Source organism: Salvia splendens, chromosome 3, assembly GCF_004379255.2.
Source record: "Salvia splendens isolate huo1 chromosome 3, SspV2, whole genome shotgun sequence".
In the NCBI taxonomy this organism is placed as follows: Eukaryota; Viridiplantae; Streptophyta; class Magnoliopsida; order Lamiales; family Lamiaceae; genus Salvia; species Salvia splendens.
This window is the reverse complement of record NC_056034.1, coordinates 16,490,997-16,504,132: the sequence shown is the minus strand read 5'-3', so window position 1 is coordinate 16,504,132 and position 13,136 is coordinate 16,490,997. Positions and strand designations below refer to the sequence as shown.

The window sequence follows — 13,136 nt, the reverse complement described above, 5'->3', positions numbered from 1 at the left end:
CTTATTAAAAGTGAAATGTTTTATTTTTAGGTTGTCTCATTAAAATTGAAACGTTTCCTAAATTGGAAACGAAATATCTCTACTTTTTATTCAATTTTACTTTGCTATCTCTTTATTAATTCAGAAAACAACACTACATAAAATCTCGTACAAAAAATCAAATGTTTCACATTTATTGATTGGGACTATTAAACTATTAGGGCCCATTTGGTAGCTATGTCATGTTTTGACTAGGCATGATACAATTCATGATACTTATCATAGTTTCAATTAGTTAAGAAATATATATTGGGTGTTTGGTAGATTAAGATAGTTGTGAGTTATCTTATTTAAGTGTTTGGTTCAACAAGTCACAAATACCGATTAAAATTGTAATTGTCAAAATTATCTTCATTAATTTTATTTAATTACTTTTTTTTATAGTAAAAGGAAAATACTTAAATAAGATAACTCACAACCCAATATACCTGGATCGTTGGGTGACGAAAAACCCGCACCTTTGGTAAGTCAAAGTAGTAGATACTCAATATCGTATGCTCAATGCTAACGTACATTAATTAAGAAATTAATTATCAAGACCTCGTCTTTCAGTAGATAGCATAAAGACCCGTCTTGCTGTTAGATCCATTCAGTGCTATACCACACCAAGGTCATCTTATTTCAATAAGGCTTAGAAATAATCGGACTGACATTGCAACCTTTCACGATAGGTAGCCAAAGCCTATCTAGGTTGTGAAATTCTTCTTTTTCTTTTGCAAAGCATTGCATAGAACCGACTGTAGTTACCTTAAATTGGATGACGCCCACAACCAGTCTACTAAGCAAAAGACTTAGGCTTTGTTTACTTCTTATGCATTTAAATGTTTATAAAACATCTTATAAACGCACAAGCAAACACAGTGTACTAATATACTGATTATATTCGTGCAAAGTGCTCGAATAATACTGAATCGAGTCAAAAGTGGATTGTAGAGTTTTTCCGTATACAAGCAAGATTCTATTCGCGCGAACTCACTCAAAACATCGCGAACTCGCTCGAAACATGCTTTTCAGTATACTAAACCTAACACTGATTTCATGAATGAAGGTAAACTACGATCTTATTTGCATGATCGAGCTATTTTGGCTCCTGCATATTTTACTTGTTTTTAAGATTTTGATGAGTTTCCTTAATTTGATAAAAATTGAATTAACATTTGAATTTAAAAATCAAGAAACCAAATTACTCCACTTTTTTAAAGAATGATTATATTAAACAATTGGAATATCAGAATGTCTTCTTAAATATAATCATCCCAACTTTCATTATCTATTAGAAGATTCTTTAATAAAAGAGCCACATTATCTATTACAAAAAAATTGTAGTGTGGCACTGGGATTCGAACCGAGGTCTCCACAGAGACAACACGGCAGTCTTACCACTAAACTACAGAGGCGATTTATGTTTGAAAGAGAGACGCATGAGGGTTATGCGTTTTACCCTAAGACGCATGACCCTCATGCGTCTCTTATTTAAAATTAAAAAAAAATGAAAGACGCATGACGATCATGCGTCTTACCCTAAGACGCATGACCGTCATGCGTTTCATTAACGGGTGACGCATGAGGGTCATGCGTCTCTCCCAAACACGGAATCAAAAAAAAAGCTAGAACAAACAAGGAATGTAAGTTCTAGCTTAGAACAATAAAAGAAAAAACCCGACCATAGTACTACATTTTAAAGATGAATACCTTTTGAGTGGGGTTGTATTAAGGGGGAAAACATATTAGAAACTTTCTTATATTTATGAATGTGAGAGTGAGTCGATGCACACTCGGATTCAACATTTTTTTGAGCTATGTCCTCACGATTTTATTTTTTGACACTTACCCAAAAGACATCATATTAATGTAGTTAAAATAACATTTATATATGAAGGTTGCATACTTGCATGTATGTTTGTGTCCCAACTCTCAATATCAAATTTTCTACTCGGTTTTGTTTAGAAAAAGAAAATTTTCTCACTCTTAGTCCGTTCCTAAAAATAGAAACTCTCCATTTTAGAATATTGACCCCACAAACTATTAACACTAATTCTAGTATTTTATATCTTCCTCTTTTTTACTTTATCCATTTTTTTCTCATCGTTCTATATTACTAATTTTATATTAAATCTCATGTCATTTCTAAAGTTTTATTTTTAGATAACGGAGGGAGCGAGTAACTATAAAATTAAATTGACATATAGGACAGTTGTTCAGAAAATCCAGCATTATATTAAAATCCAAAAATTTGCAATTTAATGTAATAATAGCCGACAATTAACCGACAAATAAAAGGAAGGAAAATGGTAATGGAGTATTTAGTGGCGTGACCGTGACGCAACAGGGTTCATTTCTTCCCTTCATAGTTCACAAATCTGTAGGTATTTTCAGCGTGGCAGGTATGATTCTATTTCTCTCAGCTCTGCCATTATTCCTAATTTGTATCATCTCAATTCGGGTATATTTCATCTGCGTTCTTGCTTGCTTTGCTTGAATCAATTACTACTTCTTTCGTCACAACCTAATTGCTTTTCGATGCTGTAATTGATTTTGTATGATTATTCACCCATTTATGGATGCGAGTTGATAAAGGGGGATTTTGACAAGTCTTAGTGCCTCACTATGGATGAGTAGCCCTAGCGATCAGAGATGTTACATTTGTTGAAAGATGAGTCTTTGGTGTGGAAAAGTTGAAATTGAAGGGATGAAACTAATTAATTTAACATGTTCACTAATTAAAGGACTTGCCAGCTCGGTTTCATTCGGTGCTCTAGGTGTTCATCTTTTTGGTGCTGATGGTTTGATAGTTTATATGATCTTCTGCTTGTTTTGGGGGATTAAAATGCAATAACTTCATTTCATAGGTCTCTATTGCTGCATTTGCTAGATGCACTTTCTAATTTGTGCCTATTTTCTTTTACTTCAGCTGTCAGTATGGCACCCGTTGTAAGTATCTTCACACCACGCCACAGCAAAGTCAGAGCAATACTTTTGGATTTGGCGCTCAAACTAGTCGTTCTCCAAATCCACAGCCAAACCCTTTTGGTTTTGGCGCTCAAACTAGTCGTACTCCAAATCCGCAGCCAAACCCTTTTGGTTTTGGTGTTCAGAGCGGTGCACACTCGAGGGGGTGATGGCTTTGTATCCAAACCAAATCAAGTCAAGGTTCTTTCTGTGGTTTTTCAAGCAGTTGATTGTGTTTGTAGTTTACAGGGTTGATATATCATTGTGCTGCTGATACGAAGTGGAGATTGTACAAGCACACAAATAGGTAGGGATGTCAATATAGCCCGTAACCCGTGGGCTAGCCCGAATAGCCCGCTAAATTTATAGGGTTAGGTTGGAAATTTCTAGCCCGATAAAATCAAAACCCGATTAGCCCGCACCCGATTAACCAGCAACCCATTAGGGCCAGACCCGAAAACCCGATGGGCTGGCCCGAAAACCCGATAAATTTTCTATTATTCTATTTTTTTTACTTCTAATTCGACATTTCATTGATTAATTTTAACTAAAAATAACTTTAAATTTTATATTAAATATACAAATTATATATTGAATTTTTATTAATATAATAATTGATAAATATATTAAAAACTTCAAATTCACAAAAAAAAAATTTAAATTTCTAAAGCATGCATTAAAATTCTACGAAATATCTCAAATATTAGTATTTGATCATGTTTATGATTGAATTTAAGCATATATCTCAAATATATCATAATTAAATGTTTTACATTGTATGAATATTAGTAATTTTAATAATTATTTATTGGTTTGATCGCATGTTAATATTATCGGTAGCAACCCGATTAACCCGCTGGGCTAGCCCCGAAACCCGAACTTTTAGGGTTAGGGCTGAGCTTTTATAACCCGAAAGAAATCACAACCCGATTAGCCCGCACCCGATTGATCCGCAACCCGAGTAGGGTTGGCCCGAAACCCTACAGGCCGGCCCGATTGACATCCCTACAAATAGGGAAGTGGTTTGGTCAAGTATGAGTCAGTAGAATAGCCCCTCAAATGATGGCTGACTCGGTCAGCTATGCAAGCTAACCGATGGAGAGATATGGGGGAGACAAATCAGTAGATTGTTAGGTTGTTATTTCAGCTTCTTTATTCCTATTTTGTTGCATTAGTTTTCTTATAAATAAGAGAGGACACCAGACGTTGAAAGGCATCTTGGGGAGAGATCAGAAATAGGACGGCGGTAGCCGTAGGCCTCTGCGGAGGATTATCTTGGCCTCCTTCGTGAGGATTGTTATTCTATTTGCTTCTTTCTTTCTGTCCTTTTTATCAATAAATTGAGTTCTTATTTCCTTAATCATATTCCAACTCAAACAATAGAACACTATGATTAAGGAAATAAGAACTCAATTTATTGATAAAAAGGACAGAAAGAAAGAAGCAAATAGAATAACAATCCTCACGAAGGACGCCAAGATAATCCTCCGCAGAGGCCTACGGCTACCGCCGTCCTATTTCTGATCTCTCCCCAAAATGCCTTTCAACGTATGGTGTCCTCTCTTATTTATAAGAAAACTAATGCAACAAAATAGGAATAAAGAAGCTGAAATAACAACCTAACAATCTACTGATTTGTCTCCCCCATATCTCTCCATCGGTTAGCTTGCATAGCTGACCGAGTCAGCCATCATTTGAGGGGCTATTCTACTGACTCATACTTGACCAAACCACTTCCCTATTTGTGTGCTTGTACAATCTCCACTTCGTATCAACTGCCTGACCCTCAAAACAGCCTTGTCCTCAAGGCTAGACAAATTCGCAGATGAAGATCAGGTGGTGGCTCAAACTCAAGCTTGTAGATGTTAATCTGTCGGTGTGGTCGATGCCCTAGTTGATTCCCTGGCTTGTGTGAAGAGGCACTGAATAGAGACCTAGAGAAACACAATTCCTTGGCACTACGCTTCATCTGCCGTTCCGACGAAACATGAGATGAGCTTTTGAATTCGAGTTCAGGTGATGGGGGCAGGGGAGGTGCTGATGGCGCCGAAACATGCACTATCCCCGCATATGGGTCTTCGAAAACATCAGGCACTTTCAAACCACACTCTAATGCTGTCTCCTCAAGGATTGAAACTTTATGTTCCTTAGGTGGCTGTCCGTTAGAGGCAACGGACAGTTTGGGGAATGGAACCTTATCCGGTGGGTTCTTTGACGCCATGGCTGCTGAAGGATACGGGCTAACAACTGCGGCTGCTGCTGCGGTAATATTGTTAGCTGTGGGTGAGATTTTTGGCTGTTTTTCGGCAATGATGATGACAGCAGCAATAGGGCCTTCATTGCTTTGATTGGATAACTTCGGAAAGGTCATCAATTGGGAAGCAAGAGAAGCTCGAAATTCACATATGAAGTCATCTAACTTAGCACTCAAACCCTCGATTTGATCTGCCGTCTTTTGGGATTGCAGCTTCATCACTGCTATAGCCTTCTCCAAACCGGCGAGGCGTGAATCTCCCCGAGAGTTGACCATCGTTCACCGCACCAATTGTTAGGAGTAAAGGCTGAATTCCAACTCAAACAATAGAACACTATGATTAAGGAAATAAGAACTCAATTTATTGATAAAAAGGACAGAAAGAAAGAAGCAAATAGAATAACAATCCTCACGAAGGAGGCCACGATAATCCTCCGCAGAGGCCTACGGCTACCGCCGTCCCATTTCTGATCTTTCCCCAAGATGCCTTTCAACGTCTGGTGTCCTCTCTTATTTATAAGAAAACTAATGCAACAAAATAGGAATAAAGAAGCTGAAATAACAACCTAACAATCTATTGATTTGTCTCCCCCATATCTCTCCATCGGTTAGCTTGAATAGCTGACCGAGTCAGCCATCATTTGAGGGGCTATTCTACTGACTCATACTTGACCAAACCACTTCCCTATTTGTGTGCTTGTACAATCTCCACTTCGTATCAACTGCCTGACCCTCAAAACAGCCTTGTCCTCAAGGCTAGACAAATTCGCAGATGAAGATCAGGTGGTGGCTCAAACTCAAGCTTGTAGATGTTAATCTGTCGGTGTGGTCGATGCCCTAGTTGATTCCCTGGCTTGTGTGAAGAGGCACTGAATAGAGACCTAGAGAAACACAATTCCTTGGCACTACGCTTCATCTGCCGTTCCGACGAAACATGAGATGAGCTTTTGAATTCGAGTTCAGGTGATGGGGGCAGGGGAGGTGCTGATGGCGCCGAAACATGCACTATCCCCGCATATGGGTCTTCGAAAACATCAGGCACTTTCAAACCACACTCTAATGCTGTCTCCTCAAGGATTGAAACTTTATGTTCCTGAGGTGGCTGTCCGTTAGAGGCAACGGACAGTTTGGGGAATGGAACCTTATCCGGTGGGTTCTTTGACGCCATGGCTGCTGAAGGATACGGGCTAACAACTGCGGCTGCTGCTGCTGCGGTAATATTGTTAGCTGTGGGTGAGATTTTTGGCTGTTTTTCGGCAATGATGATGACAGCAGCAATAGGGCCTTCATTGCTTTGATTGGATAACTTCGGAAAGGTCATCAATTGGGAAGCAAGAGAAGCTCGAAATTCACATATGAAGTCATCTAACTTAGCACTCAAACCCTCGATTTGATCTGCCGTCTTTTGGGACTGCAGCTTCATCACTGCTATAGCCTTCTCCAAACCGGCGAGGCGTGAATCTCCCCGAGAGTTGACCATCGTTCACCGCACCAATTGTTAGGAGTAAAGGCTGAATTCCAACTCAAACAATAGAACACTATGATTAAGGAAATAAGAACTCAATTTATTGATAAAAAGGACAGAAAGAAAGAAGCAAATAGAATAACAATCCTCACGAAGGAGGCCACGATAATCCTCCGCAGAGGCCTACGGCTACCGCCGTCCCATTTCTGATCTTTCCCCAAGATGCCTTTCAACGTCTGGTGTCCTCTCTTATTTATAAGAAAACTAATGCAACAAAATAGGAATAAAGAAGCTGAAATAACAACCTAACAATCTACTGATTTGTCTCCCCCATATCTCTCCATCGGTTAGCTTGAATAGCTGACCGAGTCAGCCATCATTTGAGGGGCTATTCTACTGACTCATACTTGACCAAACCACTTCCCTATTTGTGTGCTTGTACAATCTCCACTTCGTATCAAATGCCTGACCCTCAAAACAGCCTTGTCCTCAAGGCTAGACAAATTCGCAGATGAAGATCAGGTGGTGGCTCAAACTCAAGCTTGTAGATGTTAATCTGTCGGTGTGGTCGATGCCCTAGTTGATTCCCTGGCTTGTGTGAAGAGGCACTGAATAGAGACCTAGAGAAACACAATTCCTTGGCACTACGCTTCATCTGCCGTTCCGACGAAACATGAGATGAGCTTTTGAATTCGAGTTCAGGTGATGGGGGCAGGGGAGGTGCTGATGGCGCCGAAACATGCACTATCCCCGCATATGGGTCTTCGAAAACATCAGGCACTTTCAAACCACACTCTAATGCTGTCTCCTCAAGGATTGAAACTTTATGTTCCTGAGGTGGCTGTCCGTTAGAGGCAACGGACAGTTTGGGGAATGGAACCTTATCCGGTGGGTTCTTTGACGCCATGGCTGCTGAAGGATACGGGCTAACAACTGCGGCTGCTGCTGCTGCGGTAATATTGTTAGCTGTGGGTGAGATTTTTGGCTGTTTTTCGGCAATGATGATGACAGCAGCAATAGGGCCTTCATTGCTTTGATTGGATAACTTCGGAAAGGTCATCAATTGGGAAGCAAGAGAAGCTCGAAATTCACATATGAAGTCATCTAACTTAGCACTCAAACCCTCGATTTGATCTGCCGTCTTTTGGGACTGCAGCTTCATCACTGCTATAGCCTTCTCCAAACCGGCGAGGCGTGAATCTCCCCGAGAGTTGACCATCGTTCACCGCACCAATTGTTAGGAGTAAAGGCTGAATTCCAACTCAAACAATAGAACACTATGATTAAGGAAATAAGAACTCAATTTATTGATAAAAAGGACAGAAAGAAAGAAGCAAATAGAATAACAATCCTCACGAAGGAGGCCACGATAATCCTCCGCAGAGGCCTACGGCTACCGCCGTCCCATTTCTGATCTTTCCCCAAGATGCCTTTCAACGTCTGGTGTCCTCTCTTATTTATAAGAAAACTAATGCAACAAAATAGGAATAAAGAAGCTGAAATAACAACCTAACAATCTACTGATTTGTCTCCCCCATATCTCTCCATCGGTTAGCTTGAATAGCTGACCGAGTCAGCCATCATTTGAGGGGCTATTCTACTGACTCATACTTGACCAAACCACTTCCCTATTTGTGTGCTTGTACAATCTCCACTTCGTATCAGCTGCCAGTTATTATGTTTTAGATTTGAATATATTTTAGTGACAGATACATTGAAAAATTACTTGATCTCAAAGTGGTTAATTTTGTGATATCTTTTTGTCAGCCATTTGATAATAAGTGGAGTCGTTTTTCCAACGTAAACAATAGCAGTGCTCCTGCTTCAAGGCAAGCTAATAATCAGCCTTCAGCTGCTAATCATACGTGAGTGCATCTCATGTCTTTCAGATGCAAAGATTATTCATTTCTCTTTCTTATATTATTATCAATGTTATCAAATAGCGTATATGGCGGCGCCATGGCTCTATGGCATGGTGTTCAGAGGTGGAAACGCCGTAGCACCATGTCGCTGCCATAGCACCGCCATATCCGACATTTGACAACATTGTGTGTGTATTGTATTTAGGAATGGGGCATTATGCAAGAAACATGGAGGTTAGAGTTGTATTTTATACTTTATTAATTGTTTAAAGTGTTTTAGATGTTATATTTTAATTATTTTCTAATTTCTGAATTATATATAAATATATAAGTATTATTTTATTTATTTAATTATTGACCGCCATATCCGCCATACTAATACGCCATATCCCTGGGGCGGTTTTTAGGCGAACCGCCATAAGCCGCCATACGAGATTGATAACATTGATTATTATTCAAGTTTATCTTCTGATATGATGTGGGTACATATACAGGTGCACCGCCACTGATATCGAGTCCTGCAAACGGGTGATACTGGAAGATCTCGAAAATGAGAAACCCCTATGGAAACTTACCTGTTATGGTCACAGTCGAAAGTATGTTCTAACTTTTTTAGTTCTACCTCTTTGCAATTTTATTCTCAATAAAGGGGAATTTTGAACCCTCTGAATGGTACCCGAAATTCTTCGTATATTCAACATTTTGCCTATAGTTGGTAGAGTTGGGTGAGGAAGCATAGAACTAAACCAGGCTGTTCCAAATGATGGTGATCCCAAAAGATGAAATCCTGACCTGGAACATAACTATTTTATTCATGCAGACCTTCCGATATTCGGCCATGCATTGGACTTTATTATACTAATAATAATTGAATCCAATAACAATAGAAACTATTGAGGGAATAATTGAATCAAGCCTCTGCTTTCCTATTGCACTCATGTACATCTTCAAGGGAGGCATGTTTGGCACCATTTTAACTACTGTTCTGGGATATTTTGTAGCCGTTATTTCAAGTCAAAACATTTGTCTATTTCTTTATGACTGAAATTTCCTTTAATCTGCAGTGGTCCCTGTGACATTGTCGGTGACATCAGCTATGATGAGTTGCGTGCATTAGCATATGATGATGCCAAACATGGAAAAGACATAGCGTCCATTGTAGGGAAATTTGCACTAATAGATCTCATTTTAACTCTTGTCTAACACACCAAAATCTGTGTTAGAGTCTTACTAAACCTCCATTCTCTTTCTCTCTTGCTGCTTAAGAATATGGTAATTATACGTATATTTCTGACTAATTGGTTGCTCCCATTGATCAGGTTGAGAGAGAGAGGAATTTGCTCAACTCCAAGTTACTTGAGTTTCAGAACCGTGCACAAAATCCTTACCCAGTTCTTCAGCTCCTACCCCGAGTTCTCAAAGTATGTTTGGTGGAGGCAGTACAATTGCTCCAGTCGTGAACAATGGTTTTTCTTCTCAGGTGTCAAGCTTTAGTCAATTGAGTGGATCATCAAACACAAGGTCTTAGATGAGGCAACTTCTGTCCTTTTTGCTAGAATTTATTATTCATTCACTTGCATAAGTTTAGCTTTCATTAAAAACTCCAATGTTTAATGCTGGCTCTAGGTCTGCAGCTGCACCTAATTTTAGCTTTGGTCAACCAAACGCATTCCAGAACAATACTCAGCCATCTAGCTTTCAAACAAACAATTCACCTTTCAACACTTCAGGTACACTATTAAATGTGCAGTTATGCTAATGGAGTAATGATCTGAATTCTGAAACGCACATTAATCTCCCACTTTACCTTGTAGGCTCTTTTGGTATCCAACCTCAACATTCTTCCCAAAGCTTCTCTCCTTCTGGTACTACAAGCTCCAACAATAATGCTCAGCAGAATCCATTTTCAACTCCGGCCAGCTTACCACAGACAGGAAATGGGGCGGGTAAACAGTTAAATTTTTTCACCAATGAACCAATTTCAGCTTCCAGTAGCATTGGATTGACCAACACCAGCACCCAGTTGATGTAAGTTCTTCCAACATTTCATCAATATTTACTATGCTGTCTCTTTGGCAAAATGGTTAGTTAGTTAGACTGAATATGAATTACATTCTGCTAAAATTTACTTCTACATCAATATTTACCATGTCTGTCCTTCTGAGAAGCCTACCATTCTATGTTTCATGCAATTGGAAATCATTATCACGGTTGCTTTTTATTATTTTCCATGACTACCTGTTTGAATTAATATACTAAAATTTGAAATGTAGTAGCTTTTATGTGCTTCTTATGCTTATAAATCTTTTCAGCAACAATACTCCAAAGGAAAACGCTAATGTGGATGCTGGCATTTGGACGAAAGTTGAATGGAATGTCGGCGAGGTATGCTGGTTGAACCCGTCTCTAGGTTTCCTTGCTCACTTTGTTAACATCTTTATTAGAGTTGATTACGGCAAGAGGGGGATATGAAAAGTAAGTTTTTTTCTTGAACTGCACAAGAGTGAGGTTGGTTATGAACCCCATCCTAGAATTCGGGAGTAAAGGAAGACATATATGATCGAGTATTTAAAGGATCAGTGAATTAAGCATGTTCAAAATTATTACTACTTGTATATATCTATTATATGACCCAAAGTAAATGGTCTAATGTATGTTTGCATTTGGAATTTTAGATCCCAGAAGAAGAGCCTCCAGCGATCTACATTAACTAGAATTGGGTGAGCGGAATTTTGTCGGCAGATGTAAATATAGAAGGAAGAAGTGAAGAGAGGCAGAGGGCAGAGCTTTCAATATGATCACAATTTTATGTTGGGAACTGGGAATGGAGGTCTCATTTTGATCTATTTTCTCGTTTTGTGTGTGTGTTTCGGCTGGGAGAAATATATAATCACTTTACTAGTATCTAAAAAAGTTTTCAAAATTGCAATTATGTCAATTACTTTTGAAATTTTGTTGTTTCTACTTATATAATACTCCTTGCGTCCACCAAAAATAGACAAGGTTATGAATGAAAAAGATTTTAATGTGTTTCTTTGTAGTATTTGCTTTAATCCGAAAGGATCTTCTGCCTTATGTTACTAATCTGTGTATTTAGTGTGTAGGTGATACTTCCTTTGGGTCTGTTGCTTGGGAGATTAACCATCTCTGATAGAGTAAAGGTTGTCACTATTTGAATCAAGCACGAGAGGTGTCCTCACTCAACCCGATAGAATAATTTGCCAAGACCCCAAAGCAGGAAAAGGAAATTACAGAATGATAACTGGAAATGGAAGACACTACCCACCCACGCAGGAGGCCTACTGACACTAGTCGTCCCAACCCAAATATTGATTCTTCAACTTCACTTGGCTTCCTCATTATACAATAAAATAGGAATAATACTAACAACCCATGAAAATAGGAAGTGTAGTGTCGACTCCTGCTCTTGATTCACTCCCCCTCATCTCTCGCAGCTGATACACTATCCACTCCATATCAATCTCTCATCTCTAATACAAAAATTGAATCCTGTCCATCTCATCCTACGCGTCTCCCTTTTACTGAAATTTTTTATTTTCTCGTTTCCAATTAAATAATTTTGCATGAATTTGTAAAATTGTTTTTATCGCATTCTTCTAGTTATAATGCGGGTGCATCTAAAATTGGATTTCGGGACATTAAACATAATGCCCTTAGTATTATCACATGGTACGATTTTGATCGCGATACATATGAATTTTCTCAAGTGCATTGATCTAAGACCGGAATTAACGAGGCCAAAAACAGACTTAAACTTGGTTTTAATTTATCCCACCAATCCATGTCCTTTGTCTATCCCATTAAAGCCTATGACTAACTTTCGTTCTAACCACTCATGCAAAGTATAATCGAGTTTTAGAATAATTATCTTTACCACATCAAAACAAGATTAATCGAGTTTTAGAATAATCATCTTTACCACATCAAAACATTTAATTTGTCGAGGGTTATAATTTCCAATTGTATTGAATTTAAACTTATGAATATGTGATAGGGCTCGTTACAAGCATGGTTTTATAGGGGTTTATTATACTAACATGGGTTGATAATGTGCAAAAAAAGTGGTGAATTTAAGTGTGCATGAGCTAAAAAGTGTTGAAGCGGTAGAGTGCAGGAACAACTTGATCAACTCAGAAAGAAACAAAAAATGGCCAGAGTCGAAGACAAGTTGATCAGTTGGGGACAAGCAATGGAGCCTGACTAGCCAACAAGTTGATCAAGAGGGAGATCGCCACATGAAGACATGAGATGATGAGTCATAGGAGAGAGAAAGAAAGAAGCTATCTCAAGGGCATTAATGTCAAATCAGGATGAGCTTACCTTAGGGATGTGTGCCCAAGGCCATCCTATAAATAGTGGAGAGAATGCACACCGGGGGAAGTTTTTTTGGAGAGTCAGCAATCATCATCCTCAATCACTATACTTCACACTTGAGTTCATAACATGAAGCAAGGAAACTAGGCCACTGAAATAGACGTTCAACCACTACATTCCTCTCTTCTTCCTCATCAAGGGAGGAGGGAGCTAGATTTGCCAGACCCTTTTT

At 38.9% G+C, this 13,136-nt stretch overlaps 1 pseudogene; it reads left to right on the top strand.

Moving 5' to 3' along the window:
* Positions 1–2,313: 2,313 nt before the first annotated feature.
* Positions 2,314–11,609, top strand: LOC121795267 (annotated as a pseudogene).
* The last annotated feature ends 1,527 nt before the right edge of the window (positions 11,610–13,136 follow it).